At 36.2% G+C, this 20,395-nt stretch overlaps 1 long non-coding RNA gene across 1 annotated transcript; it reads left to right on the forward strand.

The window, feature by feature from the left end:
- Nucleotides 1–10,391: 10,391 nt before the first annotated feature.
- On the forward strand, nt 10,392–11,399 carry LOC136811238 (uncharacterized). The gene is made up of 3 exons (XR_010847219.1): nt 10,392–10,743; nt 10,860–10,937; nt 11,191–11,399. It is a non-coding gene; the product is annotated as an uncharacterized lncRNA (long non-coding RNA).
- Nucleotides 11,400–20,395: the final 8,996 nt, after the last annotated feature.

Raw genomic sequence — 20,395 nt, forward strand, 5'->3', positions numbered from 1 at the left:
GATGGAGAGCAATTATTTTTTATGGAAATGAGACCTTATAATATTGTTAACCGTATTCCAATATTTAAAAGTTCAACGAAAGGCTGCTCTCTTCCACACAAGTCCGAGTTGTTCACTCGGTGACGATTTCGCTAATCCCTTATTCTTCAGTCTGCGATTTTTACAGCTCGAACACTGCGATGGAGAGCAATCATTTTTTATGGAAATGAGACCTTATAATATTGCTAACCGTTTTCCAATATTTAAAAGTTCAACAAAAGTCTGCTCTCTTCCACTTAAGGCCGAGTTGTTCACTCGGTGGCGATATCGCGAATCCCTAATTCTCCAGTCTGCGATTCTTACAGCTCGAACACTGCGATGGAGAGCGAGTATTTTTGGTGGAAATGAGACCTTATAATATTATCAACCGTATTCCAATATTTAAAAGTTCAACAAAAGTCCGCTCTCCTCCACACAAGTCCGAGTTGTTCACTCGGTGACGATTTCGCGAATCCCTAATTCTCCAGTCTGCGATTTTTACAGCTCGAACACTGCAATGGAGAGTGATTATTTTTGGTGGAAATGAGACCTTATAATATTCCTAACCGTATTCCAATATTTAAAAGTTCAACAAAAGTCTGCTCTCCTCCACTTAAGGCCGAGTTGTTCACTCGGTGGCGATATTGTGAATCCCTAATTCGTCAGTCTGCTGCGATTTTTACACAGCTCGAACACTGCAATGGAGAGCAATTATTTTTTATGGAAATGAGACCTTATAATATTCCTAACCGTATTCCAATATTTAAAAGTTCAACAAAAGTCTGCTCTCCTCCACTTAAGGCCGAGTTGTTCACTCGGTGGCGATATTGTGAATCCCTAATTCGTCAGTCTGCGATTTTTACAGCTCGAACACTGCGATGGAGAGCGATTATTTTTGGTAGAAATGAGACCTTACTCTCGGGTGCCTAATAAACGTACATGTACGTTTATTAATTTCAATAAATATTTTCCTCAATTTCAAGAGCCTACTTGTGTTTCTAAGGCTAAATACCCTTCTTTGAATATGGAGGTTTTATCTATTCGTCAAATGAAAGCAGAATAACCATTATTTACCCCCTAACCGAACCGGAAAAGACCCTTCAATTAGGTTTTTACGCCTCTATTTTCAACCCTGTATGTTTATTCGTTACTGTACGTTTATTAGGAACTCGAGAGTATAATATTCTCAACCGTATTCCAATATTTAAAAGTTCAACAAAAGTCTGCTCTCCTCCACACAAGTCCGAGTTCTTCACTCGGTGACGATTTCGCGAATCCCTAATTCTTCAGTCTGCGATTTTTACAGCTCGAACACTGCGATGGAGAGCAATTATTTTTTATGGAAATGAGACCTTATAATATTGCTAACCGTATTCCAATATTTAAAAGTTCAACAAAAGTCTGCTCTCATCCACTTACGGCCACTCGGTGGCGATATTGTGAATCCCTAATTCTTCAGTCTGCGATTTTTACAGCTCGAACACTGCAATGGAGAGCAATTATTTTTTATGGAAATGAGACCTTATAATATTGCTAACCGTATTCCAATATTTAAAAGTTCAACAAAAGGCTGCTCTCTTCCACACAAGTCCGAGTTGTTCACTCGGTGACGATTTCGCGAATCCCTAATTCTCCAGTCTGCGATTTTTACAGCTCGAACACTGCAATGGAGAGTGATTATTTTTGGTGGAAATGAGACCTTATAATATTCCTAACCGTATTCCAATATTTAAAAGTTCAACAAAAGTCTGCTCTCCTCCACTTAAGGCCGAGTTGTTCACTCGGTGGCGATATTGTGAATCCCTAATTCTTCAGTCTGCGATTTTTACAGCTCGAACACTGCAATGGAGAGCGACTTTTTTTGGTGGAAATGAGACCTTATAATATTCCTAACCGTATACCAATATTTAAAAGTTCAACAAAAGTCTGCTCTCCTCCACTTAAGGCCGAGTTGTTCACTCGGTGGCGATATTGTGAATCCCTAATTCGTCAGTCTGCGATTTTTACAGCTCGAACACTGCGATGGAGAGCGATTATTTTTTGGTAGAAATGAGACCTTATAATATTCTCAACCGTATTCCAATATTTAAAAGTTCAACAAAAGTCTGCTCTCCTCCACACAAGTCCGAGTTGTTCACTCGGTGACGATTTCGCGAATCCCTAATTCTTCAGTCTGCGATTTTTACAGCTCGAAGACTGCGATGGAGAGCAATTATTTTTTATGGAAATGAGACCTTATAATATTGCTAACCGTATTCCAATATTTAAAAGTTCAACAAAAGTCTGCTCTCCTCCACTTAAGGCCGAGTTGTTCACTCGGTGGCGATATTGTGAATCCCTAATTCGTCAGTCTGCGATTTTTACAGCTCGAACACTGCGATGGAGAGCAATTATTTTTTATGGAAATGAGACCTTATAATATTGCTAACCGTATTCCAATATTTAAAAGTTCAACAAAAGTCTGCTCTCTTCCACACAAGTCCGAGTTGTTCACTCGGTGACGATTTCGCGAATCCCTAATTCTCCAGTCTGCGATTTTTACAGCTCGAACACTGCAATGGAGAGCGATTATTTTTGGTGGAAATGAGACCTTATAATATTCCTAACCGTATTCCAATATTTAAAAGTTCAACAAAAGTCTGCTCTCCTCCACTTAAGGCCGAGTTGTTCACTCGGTGGCGATATTGTGAATCCCTAATTCGTCAGTCTGCGATTTTTACAGCTCGAACACTGCAATGGAGAGCGACTTTTTTTGGTGGAAATGAGACCTTATAATATTCCTAACCGTATTCCAATATTTAAAAGTTCAACAAAAGTCTGCTCTCCTCCACTTAAGGCCGAGTTGTTCACTCGGTGGCGATATTGTGAATCCCTAATTCGTCAGTCTGCGATTTTTACAGCTCGAACACTGCGATGGAGAGCAATTATTTTTGGTAGAAATGAGACCTTATAATATTCTCAACCGTATTCCAATATTTAAAAGTTCAACAAAAGTCTGCTCTCCTCCACACAAGTCCGAGTTGTTCACTCGGTGACGATTTCGCGAATCCCTAATTCTTCAGTCTGCGATTTTTACAGCTCGAACACTGCGATGGAGAGCAATTATTTTTTATGGAAATGAGACCTTATAATATTGCTAACCGTATTCCAATATTTAAAAGTTCAACAAAAGTCTGCTCTCCTCCACTTAAGGCCGAGTTGTTCACTCGGTGGCGATATTGTGAATCCCTAATTCGTCAGTCTGCGATTTTTACAGCTCGAACACTGCGATGGAGAGCAATTATTTTTTATGGAAATGAGACCTTATAATATTGCTAACCGTATTCCAATATTTAAAAGTTCAACAAAAGTCTGCTCTCTTCCACACAAGTCCGAGTTGTTCACTCGGTGACGATTTCGCGAATCCCTAATTCTCCAGTCTGCGATTTTTACAGCTCGAACACTGCAATGGAGAGTGATTATTTTTGGTGGAAATGAGACCTTATAATATTCCTAACCGTATTCCAATATTTAAAAGTTCAACAAAAGTCTGCTCTCCTCCACTTAAGGCCGAGTTGTTCACTCGGTGGCGATATTGTGAATCCCTAATTCGTCAGTCTGCGATTTTTACAGCTCGAACACTGCGATGGAGAGCAATTATTTTTTATGGAAATGAGACCTTATAATATTGCTAACCGTATTCCAATATTTAAAAGTTCAACAAAAGTCTGCTCTCCTCCACTTACGGCCGAGTTGTTCACTCGGTGGCGATATTGTGAATCCCTAATTCGTCAGTCTGCGATTTTTACAGCTCGAACACTGCAATGGAGAGCAATTATTTTTTATGGAAATGAGACCTTATAATATTGCTAACCGTATTCCAATATTTAAAAGTTCAACAAAAGGCTGCTCTCTTCCACACAAGTCCGAGTTGTTTACTCGGTGACGATTTCGCGAATCCCTAATTCTCCAGTCTGCGATTTTTACAGCTCGAACACTGCAATGGAGAGTGATTATTTTTGGTGGAAATGAGACCTTATAATATTCCTAACCGTATTCCAATATTTAAAAGTTCAACAAAGTCTGCTCTCCTCCACTTAAGGCCGAGTTGTTCACTCGGTGGCGATATTGTGAATCCCTAATTCGTCAGTCTGCGATTTTTACAGCTCGAACACTGCAATGGAGAGCGACTTTTTTTGGTGGAAATGAGACCTTATAATATTCCTAACCGTATTCCAATATTTAAAAGTTCAACAAAAGTCTGCTCTCCTCCACTTAAGGCCGAGTTGTTCACTCGGTGGCGATATTGTGAATCCCTAATTCGTCAGTCTGCGATTTTTACAGCTCGAACACTGCGATGGAGAGCGATTATTTTTGGTAGAAATGAGACCTTATAATATTCTCAACCGTATTCCAATATTTAAAAGTTCAACAAAAGTCTGCTCTCCTCCACACAAGTCCGAGTTGTTCACTCGGTGACGATTTCGCGAATCCCTAATTCTTCAGTCTGCGATTTTTACAGCTCGAACACTGCGATGGAGAGCAATTATTTTTTATGGAAATGAAACTTGGGAATGTTTTCTAACATATTCCTTTTATTTGAAAGTCGTAAGTTAATTAGGTCTTTCAAAAAATTCAATCAAAGTTTGAATCCCTAATCCCTAATTGCGAATCCCTAATTCCTAACTGCGAATACCTAACCAAGTTATTTTTAATGAGTTCGAACAGTGTCCGCGAGATCTCTGCGACCAATTCTATTGTTAGAATTTTGTCCGCGCGAAGTCGTCCGCTCGGTAAATAGAAAACCGGCTTTAGAGTAGCTTGCATGGAAATCGAACACATCGACCCACATCGAACTATAATCAAACTGAATCTAACAGTAATCGAACTGATCGAATTGTAATCGAACAGTAATCGAACTTTACCGGGATATCTCAGTTCGATTACTGTTTGATTCAGTTCGGTAATCGAACAGCTATCGTTCGATTAGTTCGATGAAATTCGATTGTTCGATTGTTCGGTTGACACCGCCTGGAGTTTAGCAAACCCAAAAACCAGTCCAACCTGCTTTTTTTTCAGTTTGCTTGGTTGGCTAAACTTTTGACCACCATCATTTAGATTTTGGTTTGGTTTTTGGCATTTCTTACCTAATACTTTACTTGTTTTCACTATCATTAGAAGCGCGAAATGTGAATCAGAACATTGATCTTTTTACAGCCAGTTACAGCTCTTATTTTTTTTTGACTTTCCTTTTTTTATAGTAACTACTTTAGTCGCAATAGTTAATTTCACTTTAAATGCGCCTTTTGGCGGCTGATTTCCCACCCGGGCGGAATAACCACATGACCATAAAATTCAACAGGGCAGCCAAGTAGCGATGGATATCAATTGTGAGTCTTCTCCTCCTTACAAGCACTGGCAGTGTTTTTTAATTTATTAAAACAATGTTAAATGAAGACCATATGGATCTATTTGTTATAACTGTGCAAGTTTTGACGAGTGTGCATGTTGTGCAACTTGACTGTAATGCAAAGTATCACCCGTTCACAGTGACTTTAAACCATAAAAGGGGAATGATTTGCTGTCAGTTGCTGGTGTTGTTCGTCTTTCTCACTACCTGCCATTATTAAATGAACATTTATCACGCTTTAAGCCTATTACCGATTACAATGTACGCATATTTGATACTCCTGACCCTCAAAATTTTGAGAATAAAGTTTAAGCATAGTATAAGAAAGCCACAGCTGGAGTGAGCAGAGCATGATTTCTGCTGTTCTATAACCAGTAACAATTTAGTCATAAAATGAGTGACAATAACAATAAATGTCATTTAAAAATCATGCAATGAAGTAAAGAGACTGGATATAGATGCATCAAGAAGAACAGAATATCATAACGAAAAGAATTGGAACAAAAATAAGGTGCCTTTCAATGCCTCCATTATATTTTGGTAAAATTATTTCTGGAATAAGTAAAGGAATGTTTCAAGATCATACTCAGGAAATCTCACACAATGAGCTTTAGATTTACAACTACAAGCGTCGTTCAAAGTTTGTTCTTTTTCAAAAAAGTGCTTACAGACAATTTAGGCTACGTAGTGTTAGTTTTATGAAAATACCCAAACAAACTATATAATCTAGTTAATGTCAATAGGAACCATACTGGAGTTGTTCAACTATAAAAAGAACTGTTGTCGCCAAAAAAGAAGAAAAGTATGTAAATTTTATCCAAAAGTACATTGTAGTTCTTATAATGTGCGGAGACACAGATAGAACATCAATTAAGTGGCAAAAACAATACCGTTAACATCTGTTAACATTCCAGCAGCGGCTTTCTTATACCATGGTTTAAGATACTTCCCAACTATCTAACTGAAATACTCCCAACCGCCGAAGATACTCCCATCCATGTATAAAAAAGATTTCTTCACCACCCCTTCCCAAACTTTGTCACCCCTACTTTAACAAGGGCTTTTCCTTTTTAATTTGAGCCTTTTACTATACATGGAAAGATAAAAGGTCAAAGTTGTATACAGGTATTTAAAACTCTCAAATAGATTCAATTGATATTTTCTGCAAAATAAAAATGGGTAACAAAGTGATGCAAGCAACGTCTGACATATTGGAGTTGAACTTTGCCTGCAGGTCAGCAAATTATATCATACTCAAAACTTTTACCTATAGCTATAATTCTATTCTTACAGTACAATCTGTCGGACATACCCAAAATGACGTACATCTCTGAAAAAGTCTATACTGCATGTCAGGCTCCTCTAACACCCATGACACACCTACCAAAAACCTTTATATTGATTGAAAGTTTTTTCCTACTTAAGCAGTTGGTCAACTAGATCAAAAACATATCATTTTAATATCGAACGCCACTGATAAATGATGCTCAAAACGCTAAATTATTTACTCCATTATTACACAATCATTCTACTGCTTTCGTCACACAGCTTTTGAACAATCGAACCCAAAAGTATAATTGCAATTTATGATAAAACAAAACTAGCGGTTTTGAATCATTTTTTCACTAAGGGATCTTCTCAAAAATAATAACCAAATATTCCTTATTAGCCGAATCATTTGGCTCAAATCGCACAAGAATTCGCTTATTTAGCTGAATCAATTCACTTATATAGCTAGCCGAATCAGAATTCACGTACAAAATTATGGTTGTAAATAAGTTAGTTGTAAAACAATATATCAAATATCAAAATATAGCTAACGTCCCCGAATAGAAAACCAACTATTCTTATTTTAGAAGAAACCTTACATTCTAGTTTTTATATTTATAAAAACTAGATTGATTAGGTGCGGAAAAGAATTTTGGCATGACTGATCCTTTTGTTTCGATAATAACATCAAAGCGGGAATTAATTTTCTTCTCATTTCTTTCTTTCCTTTTGCTTTCTTATTATTTCACGCTTTCTCTCTTAAAGCAGCAATCCAAATTAAAACGCATTTCTCAAAGAAAACAGTAAGAGATGGAAACACTCTCTTTTCTAGTACACTTTTTCTAGGCCTGTTTAGTGTGGGAACCCGTCTAGTTAGTACCTGGCTCTTGTATAAATGTTGTACTACTCTTGTTTGTAATTTTTTACAATTTTGATGTTAAAACTACTAGACGGGAGGGGGTAGAAATTCCAAATCAGGGCGTTCATTTTGATTGGTTCGTGCTCTATTGTAAAAAAAATTTTGTTTATATTAAGTGGCGCGAGATTTGAATTGTTTTAAAAAGTTAACAGTGACAGTTATGACACATATGACATATGGCAGAGAAGTGCAATGTATCACTCTCCGATGGTAATCGAACACATTACCCTAATCGAACTAATTGAAAAAATAAAACAAGCACCAAACAAATAATGATATAATTGAAAAACTAACAAACTTAATCAAGATTTTCCGGTAAAGTTTGATTAGTGTTCAATTAACACTGATCGTTCGATTTGGTTTCATTAATTTTGATGATTCGATTAGAAAAATCTATTCGATTGACACCGTCTGGGAATTGTAACCTGATACAGCTGTGGAGTTTTCTTATCGCGACACGCTGAAGCTCTAAAGATCGCTAAAAACTAACATCTGAGGAATATGCCCGTCTCTACGGAAAATTTTAAGTCAACTTTTTGTCGCGTTCCGAAACACCAAAACTGTTTTTTACTCTCAAAAAATTATATTTTTTATCCTTTTAGCGCTCCATTTGAAATTCCGTGATTGTTTTTAGTTTGTGCCCGGACTCCCAAATTGCGCGGTCCCAAAACACAAGGCAAATTCGTCAGATGGTATATTTTCATCGTGTCTTTAGAGCTTTAGCGTACCGATAGAAAATATCACCATCTGAATATCAGGTTAGGGAATTGTGGCAGGATAAGAGGAAAGGAATTTTTTAGACCGAGGGAGTCTTGGAGATTTTTATTTTTTGAGGGTGGATAATTTATTACTTTTACAACTTCTTAAATTAGGTTTAAAAATTCCCAACCAGATCATTAATGAGATAATTTTAAAACTTTTAAATAATTAGTCTTTAGGGTGGAGTGCAGACTAGACCTTATATATTACAGAACAGAATGAGTATAAAAGAAGGTTCCTTGAGAAATCTGATATCAGTTGAAGTACTCCATCATTGAGTGAAGACATGTGGACATGAAATTGAAAGTTATTTTTTATGGAGTTGACATAACTGGCTAAGTACGCTGGCTATGTACAAACAGAGAAGACAGGTTTCCTAGCCTAGGCAGAGCTGTAATGTAAAGGCAATCCAGCAGAGGCTGCTAGCTGAACTTCTTATACGCCCTTGCTCGATTCAGTTCGGTACCGTAAGTCCAGATGACTTCGGCCACTGCCTGATGACTTCGGCCGACTTTGAAGGGCTGTAACTTTTTATAGAATGAATGAATCACATTCATTTTTTCTACACATTTGGCCACAACGAAGGTCTTTCGAACGGTGCAAGAGAAAAATCAAGACTATTTATTCCTATTGAGAATGGGGCAAAAAACGGAAATTTCCGACCGTCTTTTTTGAAACTGTGATTATAAAATATTGCGGAAAGATATATGTAAAAATTTTGCACAGCAGTGCTGCACATAGACTAATTGTAAAGAATACAAAATCTTTTTGAAAAATAATGAATCCTTGAGGAGCTATAACCCCTTAAAGTTGACCCTATTTTTTTGCTTATTTTGGATAATAAGCCTATGTTGACAACTTGAAATATTCATGTCAAATGATTAAGTTGTTAAACTGTTGCACGATCTAATTAGAATGACGTCACATTTTGCAGATTTCCTGCGAGAGTTACTTTATGAAGTTCATTGACATGCAAATGAGTTCAAGGATATTTTTAAGGGCCTCTTTAAATCACGATCGATAAAAGTGAGCTTATCTGAGCGGGATAAAAGTTTAAAAGCTTTTACATGTTCTTTCACAAGCATTAATTCAAGATGTATATTAAGGCAACGTAAAAAGGGGAAGGAAAGATACGAGAATTTCCCGAAGAAATATCATTTTATCAGATGTGCATATCCCTGTCTCATGCAAATGGCATTTTAGCTCTCCCCGCCTCTCGCACCTCTCTGGTTCCAACGAAGGAAATACCATACTACATCCCTGTCTCGCAATGAAGGGAATACACATTACCTTGAGTTACCTTGAGCTTGTTTCGTAATATCTTTACGCATCCATCCTGTGAGGACCGATGTAAATTTTCATATTGATGATGCTGTTTGTTTCAGCTCGTCTCATCATAGTGTAGCCAGTCACGAGTGGCTCGTCGGGAACTGTAAAAAGATATTTATCCAGCTCAGTTTTGAATTTCAATTTCTTGCACCCAGTGAGATCCCTCAGACGTTTTGGCAGCGAGTTGAAGAGCCTCGGTCCTTGGACTGTAAAACTTGAGTATATGACTTTTTGCCAGGGCCCCCTTTTCACTAGTGGTATATGACATTTTCATTACACCCCTTTCTCGCAACGAAGGGAATACACATTACATCCCTTTCTCGCAACGAAGGGAATACACATTACACCCCTTTCTCTCAACGAAGGGAATACACATTACACCCCTTTCTCGCAACGAAGGAAATACACAGTACACCCCTTTCTCACAACGAAGGAAATACGCATTACATATCTGTCTCGTGCGAGTGAGAATTTTTACTTCTTTTCACTTTTTGTCTTATAATGACGCAACTTAGAATGCCGCTATTATTACCCTAAGTCGGTTAATTTTTGCATGTACTGATTTTTCGCGATAAGAATCTAAAAAATTAGCTGCGAAGCAGCCTCTTTATTACCAAATTTCACCAATTTCTTTAGTTTTAAATTTTCAATTTAGCAAGAACTAAGTTCCGCGAAAAGGGTGAAAATTCATGAAAATCATCCAATTTACCGTTTTTAATTACTCCACGGAGTTTAATCCACCTAAGGCGGCGGACACGTAAGGTATTTTGATTTAAGTCAATGAATCTCTCCTGTTTAGGGATTGTAAAGATCTTCTAGCGCCACACGATGGCCATTTAAAAATGTTAGAAAAGGTTTTGAAACGCTGTTGTGTGTCAACTGTTTCATATTTGATCGGTATTAAATGTGGTTTTGCCGGTTGAAGATTAAAATAATTTGAATATATTGCTTTTCTTTCAAGATATCCCAAATCGACACGTCGAATATGGTACAGCTATCAAGCATCCCGGATTGATAAGTCAACGCATCGTCATATTGCACGGCATGCAATTGGGAAAAGGTATTTCGTTCTCGAATGTTTTCACCTGGTTTTATCCTTTATACCATTTTAATATGTATCTTTCTTCTAGTAAAATAATAATTTCCAGGATTTTGACATTAACATTTGCGTTCTAGGTAGTATCAATGACGCGTGGCGGTATATAATGACATAAAGAGGAGAGGGATACCGTGAAAGTGCAGAATAGCGTACAAGTAAGTACTCTCGGGTACCTAGTAGCTAGGTGGGGGGCCGCTAATTAATTTTTTCGAAAATTTTCCACCCAGGACATTTTTATTACAACCCCCCCCCCCGCTTATTGAGTTTTGAGATAACGTTAACTGTAAATTTCTCTACATGTCTAATAAATATTCGATGGGCTTGGTTGTGCTTTCTATCTAAAGAGCTCGCGATAACGTAATGAAGCCTTGAATATACCTATTTTTATTCATTCGTTGTCTTTTATAGGAACCACTGGATGAACCGATAATCGAGATCGTTCTCCGGTAGACAAGACCCTTAATTGTCAACTTGACTAAAACACGGCAGGAAAATCATTTATTCACCATCGAAGCGCTAAGAATTAGTATGCACCCGACTGTATCCACGGAGATTATACCTATATGGAAATATTTTTATTACACCCCTATATCAGTGATCCGGTCACCTCCACTCGATAGATGACCCGGTGAAAGAAATTACATAGAACCCAAATCAAAGATCTTATTTATGGTCTTACCCCGGTCAACAATCGTTAATTTTTTTTAAGAATTCTTGGAATATTACTTGAAAGTCAATTTTTCCCTACCCGACGAAGTTAAAAGTTATCACTTAGTGAGTTTTGGAGATCCTATAGTCAGACCCGGTGGGTTTCAAAACTTCACTGGGTCACTGAGAAAGGGGTGTTCTATTATATATGAAATATATAAAAATGTACGTCTATGTGTGTCAGTAAATGTCCGGGACAGTGTATATCATCTGTTTATGTCCACATTTACCAGCGGCTTTACAATAAGCAAACAGAGTATCATCAAATTTTACACTTGCGTTTGATTCCCAGTTTAGTGAAATCGGAGAGGTCATGTCGCAGTTATTGGTGAAATTTACCCTAATGGAGAGAAGATAAAAATTCCAATCGGGGAAAGAGAAAGATCCATTGAGTAATACAGTCATTTTTAAGGGTTGAGATTGTCAATAGAACTTCCAAAAGGAGATAAACCTGAACAATTCGGGGGGAAATGATGAATTTTGAAAAGTTAACAAAAGTTAATCCCATCACAATTTTTCTCCGAGTCCGACTTAATTCAACCCCAAATCTTGTTTCCCGATAAGAAATTTTGCAACAGAAATTTACGACTGAAATTTCCCGTGTTAGGTCCCACCGGGTTCTGTGATACAAGTGTGTAGGGCAGATTATTATGTTCTTCTGTTGTTCGCTTTTCCTTTTGACATGTCATCGTTACCGCTTTGGTAAAACAACAAACGCAAAGCAAATGCTTGCAGAGTTTGTTTGTTCTTATAAACTTCGTTTCTTGATCCATCCTGATTCCAAAGAGGACAGGGCCTAAAAATGAAATCGGAAAAACGATTAATTAATAAGCACGTTGTTACTTAACACGATCCCACCAAACCGGTTTACTGCCTAGTAATCGTAAAAATATACATGAACAATTAACGAGCCGTAATTACTAACAAACAGATATATTTTCATATATTTGATTTTGAGGCTGGCCGAAGTTATCTTTTGCTACTTTTTGGGCTTCTTTGGGTCATTGCTTTCGAAGGAAATACTTTTAGGTTGTGAAATTTTAACACATTAATTTAAGGGACTTCAAGATGATGTATAAGAAGTTTCATGCTCGTACAATCAATATTTATTGCAAACGAAGGTAAAAATGGTCAAAAGTGGCCGAAGTCATCTGGACTTACGGTAATCTAACAGCTATCGTTCGATATTAGTTCGATGAAATTCGATTAGTTCGATTGTTCGATTATATATTCGGTTGACGTTGTCTGGCGTTTTGGGGCCCAGAGACGACACGGAATTTCCGAAGGTTAAAATTTCTTCCAAAAGTTAAAATTTCCGAGGCCAACGAAGAAAATGTGTCTATTTCTGAGTCATTTAATTAAAAAACAATGAATAAACGTGGAATTTCCGATACTTCTTGGAAGTTTTTGGAAAAAATCCATGGACTTTCTGTAATTCTGAAGAGTTCTGGGATATCGATATTATTTCCCAGGCAAAAAAACTCATGTCGTACGGAGGGGGTTAACGGAAATTTTCCGGAATGGCCCTTTGCACCCAACAATGGAGGTTTAAACACCCGACTGTTGGGTGTGTCGGCAGGGTTTTGTGAAATTTCTGGGGGATTCCAGGGGTTGTCAAGCAAGGGTCGTCTAAATTTGTTCTAAATTCCAAGCCATTGTTAATAAAAATTACTTTAAAGATTCTCCAAACGTCATGAATCTCACTCTGCAGAGTTTTTTTTGAATGCATGGTTTTTTAATTGCTTTTTCAAGGAATTAAAAATGATACGTTTGTTTTTTATCTGTAGTTGACTCAACTGACAAGTAGGATTCTGTTCAGATTAAATGGATTTTCTTGCACAAGTTATGAAAAAAGATTTACCTATTTCATCATTGATCCTGAGTTCTTCAATACCATCTGGATCCACTCCTGATCCAAGGAACTTTTTCCAACTTCCACCACAAACTCTTGCAGAACTTCTTGTTCTCGACGCCATCTTGAAAATTGTACCATTTGCACGCTGAAACAAATATTTTTTCACGCTTCCAAACACACGCGGGACGAATATTTAGCATAAATTTGTATATTTTGAATAATTAAGAAACGAGATAGGCTATTACGTAACTTTTACGCATAATTAGAAAAATAAACCAATCAGATTCAGATAGTGGAAAGAAACTTAAAATATGCTTCCTTTTTTAGGGGTAAAATGAAGTTATATTTCCATGTCGACCTAATAACTGTTTCGAAATACCGTGTCGACTTAAGGAAATATTTAACTAAAAAATTCTAACTTAGTTTGACCCCGATTGCGGACTGCCTGAGGTTTGTAAACTTTCATATCGGGTTCTCGCGTTGTAATCAGTGTTTTAATATGAGGGTCTTCGTTTCAAACTTTGTATTTTTCTCTAAAAATTGGTTCAAACGTTAGGTCGACACACTTTTTGTCGACCTAACGAAGATGTCGACCTAATGTTCGTTTTGAGATATAGGTTTGTCGACTTAAAGACGATCCAGAAATGTTTTTCTTTAATTAGCTCTAAATCGATTTTCTTTATAATTGGTTTTATGTACACAGAAATTCTCCCCCGTTCTTCCACAACTCGACATTTTGACACGAAACCTTGGTACATGTAGATAAAAAAAGGCATAAAAAAAATTTCAGGGAATTTATATTTTTGGGGACAAGATGTTCAAGTTGGCTGTATTAGCTGGTAAGATTTTACTTGGAAATCGAGTAAATTTTTCTTTGGTCAGAATATCTTATTCTTCACAATTCTAGTCAAAATATAGTTGACAAATTTGGTTTCCAAAAAATAATATTTTAAACAGAAATATCTATATCTATATTTTGTGTCACAGACCCACTGGAAAATGTGTCAAAAATTTCGTCCCCGCTGGGAAAATACTCTGGAATTTCAGCCCTCTTGGAAACTGACTTTGATTGCCTCCCCATTCAAAGTTCAATGATTAAAAATTGTACTCCAAAACCATCCCCACTGGATTTTTTATCCTTGAAAGAATATAATTTATATCCCCATTGGGATTTCAATAGGAATTTTAATCCCCATTGAGATCTCAATAGGAATTTTAATTCCCATTGAGAAAAAAGTTCCACTGGGGCTGTGAGACAAGGGTGTATCTTTGAGTTGATGGATTTCATATACTGTAGTTAGATCATTTACCTTTAAAAAATTACGTTAGAGTCATAAACAAAACATCATTCTATATTCTGATAGTTTTGTTGACTTGTCAATGTTTGTTGGCGGTTGAGTCAAGCTGTGGATGTCAAAATAACGGTATTTGTAATGCAGATCTCGCATGCACGTGTCCTGAAGGTTTTTATGGTCAAACTTGCAACAAAAGTAAGTTTTGATTCCATTTTTTTTCATGGAGAGATTTCTTCCATTCTCTACAGTATATGGCCCCCAAAACGGAGACGGCCCCCAAAACGGAGGTTTTCATTAAAATGAAGATTCTGACTTGTAGATTTATCAGAATTAAACGATTTTTGTTTATTTTGAAAGAATGATGGTTATACTTAAAAATGAGCCTGTTTTTGCTGGTTTGAGACGGATTCAAAATAACATATTTGCGTCTAAAGGAAATATTTTAACACCAAAATTAGATAAAAATTGCATATAACTCACTCTAGCTCCTTGGATATTGAAAATAAGTTATGAAAACGGGGTATAGGAAACTTTCTACACCTAATGCTGTTCAGGAAATGCAAATACATCTGTGACTTTAGAGGCTGGGTAAAAGATATAGCATCTTGAAGGTCAACCAGTATTTTGGAGCCCTAGAATCAGCATTGACAAAACCGAAAATTCTAAATATGAGAAACAGCAAAAAATCTTGGAATTCTATTCCTATCACCTTGAGTTAATAGTTTATAACAAAAAATTAACATTATATATAAAATTTTTCGCTGAATCAGCAAAAACGGCAAATTCTGTCATTTTTTTGCAAAATATAGGAGAAAAATATCTTTAAAGCTTAATATTTTCAGTTTCAGTTAAGCTTTTTTTCTAAAATTTTTACAGCTTATTCCATACATGAATGGAACTATTTTCAAAAGAGATTTGTTTTCAAAAACTTGATTAAGACGTTGTTAAATCAAAATTGTCGTTTTGAAAATTTCTAAATTTTCAGTTTGGACTTTGCAATATCGAAAATCTTGAAATATTTCATAAAAATCATGAATTTTACATCCATCGGGTCGTAAATTTAAGGGAAAACACAAATATGTTCTTAGTTTTTCCCCCTATTACCACTGGGCTTAATAATTTGATTTTAACTACACCTCCGTTTTGGGGCCCCCAAACCTGCATTTTGACAACCAGGGGTATACTGTAAAAATGTTATCAAATAAATTTATGCCCAAAACCCTCTAAATCATATTTCAAAACTATGGTCAAAATTTTGTATTCATATCTTAAAGATATCTCGAGAAATCGCTAAAATTTCAAACCTCCGTTTTGGGGGCCATTAGAAAAAAGCTACCTATCTTTAAGCGATTGAAAAATATTGTTGAAATTGAAAATTTTGAAAAAGAACTTCCAGGAAATAAAGTAGAAATTCATGCAGCAAAAATTTTTGTAAAATCTCTTTTCCTCTAGATTTGAGAGAAATTTCAAATTTGATCGCCGTTTTGGGGGCCACATACAGTAATAGAAAAATTAAAATCCATTGGCTTTAAGCGTGCAATAATTCTTGTTTTCCTTGATATTTTTAAATCAATGATTCAGATAGACGATGTTACCGTCTGTCAAGATTAGTGCGCGGGAAAAATACGGTGCCGTTTAAGGCTGTAGAGAAAAGATGTCGCAAAAGTGATGAATTTTTACCCGCCCGCGCGGACAAAATTCCCACCCGACTTTTTATTTCCCGCGCAGCTACGAACGAATTCATCTTAGACTATAGGATCGTTTGGTGTTTCATAAGGAAGAGTGAACATTTCCTTTATATTCTAGACGCAGAAAGTTACAAAATCGTTTACGAATCAACGCCAAGAGTCAAAACATCTGACATCATTAATGGCTTCAAGCTGAAACTCCAAAACCAAAAGATTACAAAATCCGTCTCAATTGGTCATTTCGGTAATATATATACTGTGACTTTCAATAAAGAACTTACTGAAACAGACCGTAGAAAATTACGTGCAATTGCTAAAGATGTGGCAGTGGGAATTAGTGTATTTGACATTGGTGATTTCAATGAATGTGCGATTCAGAAATGTTATAACGGATTAATATGTATCAATACTCAGTATTCATTCAAATGTGGATGCCCAGAAGGTTATGAACTTATACAAAGCAGATGTGTACAAGGTAAGGGAACACACTCGATTAGGTTTTAGTTTGCTCTGTTTTCTACCGTGAGTACCAATGTTTAGCTTTCTGTGAAATTTAAGCTATGGAGACGGACTGAAGGAATTCAGTCACGCATGTCCATTTACGTTGTGATACTCACGGTATTATTTTCTTCTGTTTATTATAATACAGATACTTCTAATTTCAACCTACAACGGCTATGAATCACCTTTTTGAGTGATTTTTTCGAATTAAAGGCTTTTTGTTTTTTCAAAGTGTTTCTAGTTTGGTGGATACGGTATCTCGATTAGACTCTAATCCTTTTGTTGCTAATTTTTTTTTAACAGTTGAAATCTAAGGTTCAAACTTCGAAACTAAAAAGAATCAGAAGCTTGTTTATAGCTACGTACATATTATAGCCTCGACGACTGTGAATTTCGAAATCATCGTAGATATAAGGTCTGTTTCAGACAAAGTCATAAGTCATTTAAAGACTTTCTTTAAGGGCGACCAGGGGCAGCCTTAATGACAGATAAAATGAGGTATAGATTAAGTAGAATAGCGGTATTGATACAGTTTAAAGCAGTTAGGCTAACTTAGACTATACTATAGTCTAGAAATATGCCTTTATGTAAAGAAATATCATAGCCGAATAAAAATTCGTGAACGGGTTTTGCTTTTCAAGTTTACAGACGGTTGGGTCGGACGTTTTCGAAACTCTACCGCACTAACTCATAATGTTACCCATTACCGGCTTTAAACTCTGCGCGTATAGTATGTTCTCGAGTTTATCATTCTGGTAAATTTCCACAGTGCGGCCTGTTGCGCGGTCAATAATCGGAACTTTCCCTAACCCTATACATCCTTTAGCCTACCTTATCGGCCATAACTTAGTCGGACCTAAGTGACTAAATTTTGGCTTGGTGACTAAAATTAGGACCGACTAAAAATTTGGACCGAATAAAATTTGGGCCGACTAAAAATTTAGAAATGGCCAAAACTTAATTATTAGTCGGCCCTTAGTGACTAAATTTTGACGAAGGTGACTAAAATTAGGGCCGAATAATAATTAAGGCCGACTAAAATTAAGGCCGACTAAGTTTTGGCCGATAAGGTATACTAGACGTCACCTGCGTCTAGTATAATATAATATTTTCACCAAAGTACCGATTTCATGATGTTATGTGTTAAGGAAATGTAAGATACTTGTTTGTGATAGCATTTTTTTAAATTGTTGATCAAAAGTATTTCTCTTTCTGAGAAATACGAGAACTATAGGTAGGATGCTTCCTCAATTTACTTTTGAAAAAACTGTTCAGTGTGAATATTTACTTTTTCGCCCTTAAAAATTTGAGTCAGCATCTTTCTTGAGTATGAAAACATAAATTCTCTGAAAAAGTCAACGTATGTGCAAATAGCGTATGTATTTATTTGATGTGTTTTGAGGTAAATAACTCGAACTTAATCCACCCGAGCATGTTTTAATTCTACATTTTCTACAAGAAGGAAATGAGATAAATGTAATTTCAGATTAATTTCAACTTTTAATAGTCGGTACACGAAACAAGATAAAACAAGTATGCCGGAGAATAGCAATATCCAACTTGACGCTGAATCAGCGAATGGAGAACTCTGCACAAAGCAGGATTTAGAAAATAATTTAAAAACGATTCGTCTTAATTTTTTGACTGGTCAATTTTCAATTGATGTTTTGACGAATCGCTTGAATGTTGTGGGTGATGTGAAAGAGTATGTACGAAGTTTGAAAGGAATTGATATAAGGCAACAAGAAATCGTTTTTGTGAATCGGCAATTAGAGAATTATGAGAATTTACTGGAGTTGCATAACGACCATCAACATCAGTCTGGAAATCAATACACAGAATCGTTGACATTAAATCTGGTTATTAAAACGGGCCGAAAAATACAATTAAACTTTACTGAATCTTTCATGGATTTCGACACTTTGGAAATGCATGAGAATCAAACGATCTTAGATCTTAAAAAGATGATTAGTCGATTAACAAGTGCTAGACTCAGACTCATAGATGTGTCAACGCCATCATTGTTTCAGCATGGAAGAGTAATCAGCAATGCCTTGCTGTTAAAGGAAGATTTGGTTTTACAAGTAACAGTTAAAATTCTTATAGAAATTGAGAGAAAAGGAGGGATTGAAAAAATGGAGAAACGTCTAACGAAAGATGAGTGGGTGGATGGTAAAATCAAGGATTTAATAAAGTTACAAGAACATGAATTTAATGAGCACCGTTTGATTCTTGATGAAGAATACATTGAAAATGAAGGACTGGAATTAGAGACGCCTTTGAATGACGTCGGTGAACGTAAAATACGTTTTATTGTTAAAAATGTCTCAAGAAAGAGCGATAACTGCGTGGTCTTGTAAATATATAAACGGTACAGGAGGCGTGCTGCTGGTCAGTATTTTTCCAGCACTGGTAGGATCGCAAAAGCACTAAATTAATAAATCAAGTTGACACGGTAAAGCTTTAGACACTGTCAAGTCTTTTGTGGGAGGGGGGTGTGGGTGACGGGGTCGCCGACACCAAAATACCGACGAATTTTCCTTCTATCACCGTCAACACCGACAGAAAATACGTAAAAATCTCAAAAATCCGTATTTCATGACATGGCAATTTTGACACCAAAATACCGTCATTTTTTTCTTTAGACACCAAAACACCTACGGAAAAGAAGTTTAATACCATCACACCTTCAAACCCATATGCCCCCTTTTTAGGGTATAAGTTGAAAAAAATTAATTTAATTCAATTAAACTTAAGAAACACTTCCCCAACCACCGCTAAAATTCTGGGGCCCGTCAACTTTGGTATCGGAAACCTTCCACAATGTTCTCGATATCAATGTTCTTGGTCATCGAAGCTTTATGTTTTTAAATAGTTTTTTTTATAAGAAAAACCTTTAATTCAAGTTTATTGACTATGATAACATTTGATAAAAACTGCAAAACAGCACGTCTTGTAACTAAATCCCTTCGTAAGCAACATTTTATGAAATTGCTGTCTATAGCATTTCTCAGTTTTATAGAGGTTCAATAATTGCTATCGAAATCAATTTATCTCTCAAAAAGAGAGACCATCTATGCAACTTTTGATTGAGTTATGGTGGTGAGTATTCAAAAGAAAAAAATGATTCATGTCTTAGGATAAGAATTGGGTTTGTTTACAGAGCTTCTTAAATATATGATTGACAACATGTTTAAGTATATTTCGACATATCGATGATGACGTCTATCTAGAGTAGAAAGATAACTCTAGTCAAGTAAAAAAGATGTTTTTATCATAACAGCATTGTTATTTAAGGCCTCTTGTTATGTAAATCTGTCTGCTGAGTGTTGGACTCTTCATGGTTGTTTTCTTATAACGTTGTCGAAAAGAAAATCCTTTCAGCTAAAACAAGATATCGCTTTGAAAAGTCTGATTTTATTTTTTCAAAAAGTGTAAAGCTCTGGGACTGACAGGGTTGAAAGCCCGTTGAAAGTCAACCTCATAGTTCCTAATAGTTAGGTTTATTTTTGCGTTTCTCTCAGTTTAAAAATAATATGTAAGAAAAATGATGAACCATTTTGTGT

The sequence above is a fragment of the Clytia hemisphaerica genome, unplaced genomic scaffold (genome assembly GCF_902728285.1).
Source record: "Clytia hemisphaerica strain Z4C2 unplaced genomic scaffold, Clytia hemisphaerica genome assembly, whole genome shotgun sequence".
Classification (NCBI taxonomy): Eukaryota; Metazoa; Cnidaria; class Hydrozoa; order Leptothecata; family Clytiidae; genus Clytia; species Clytia hemisphaerica.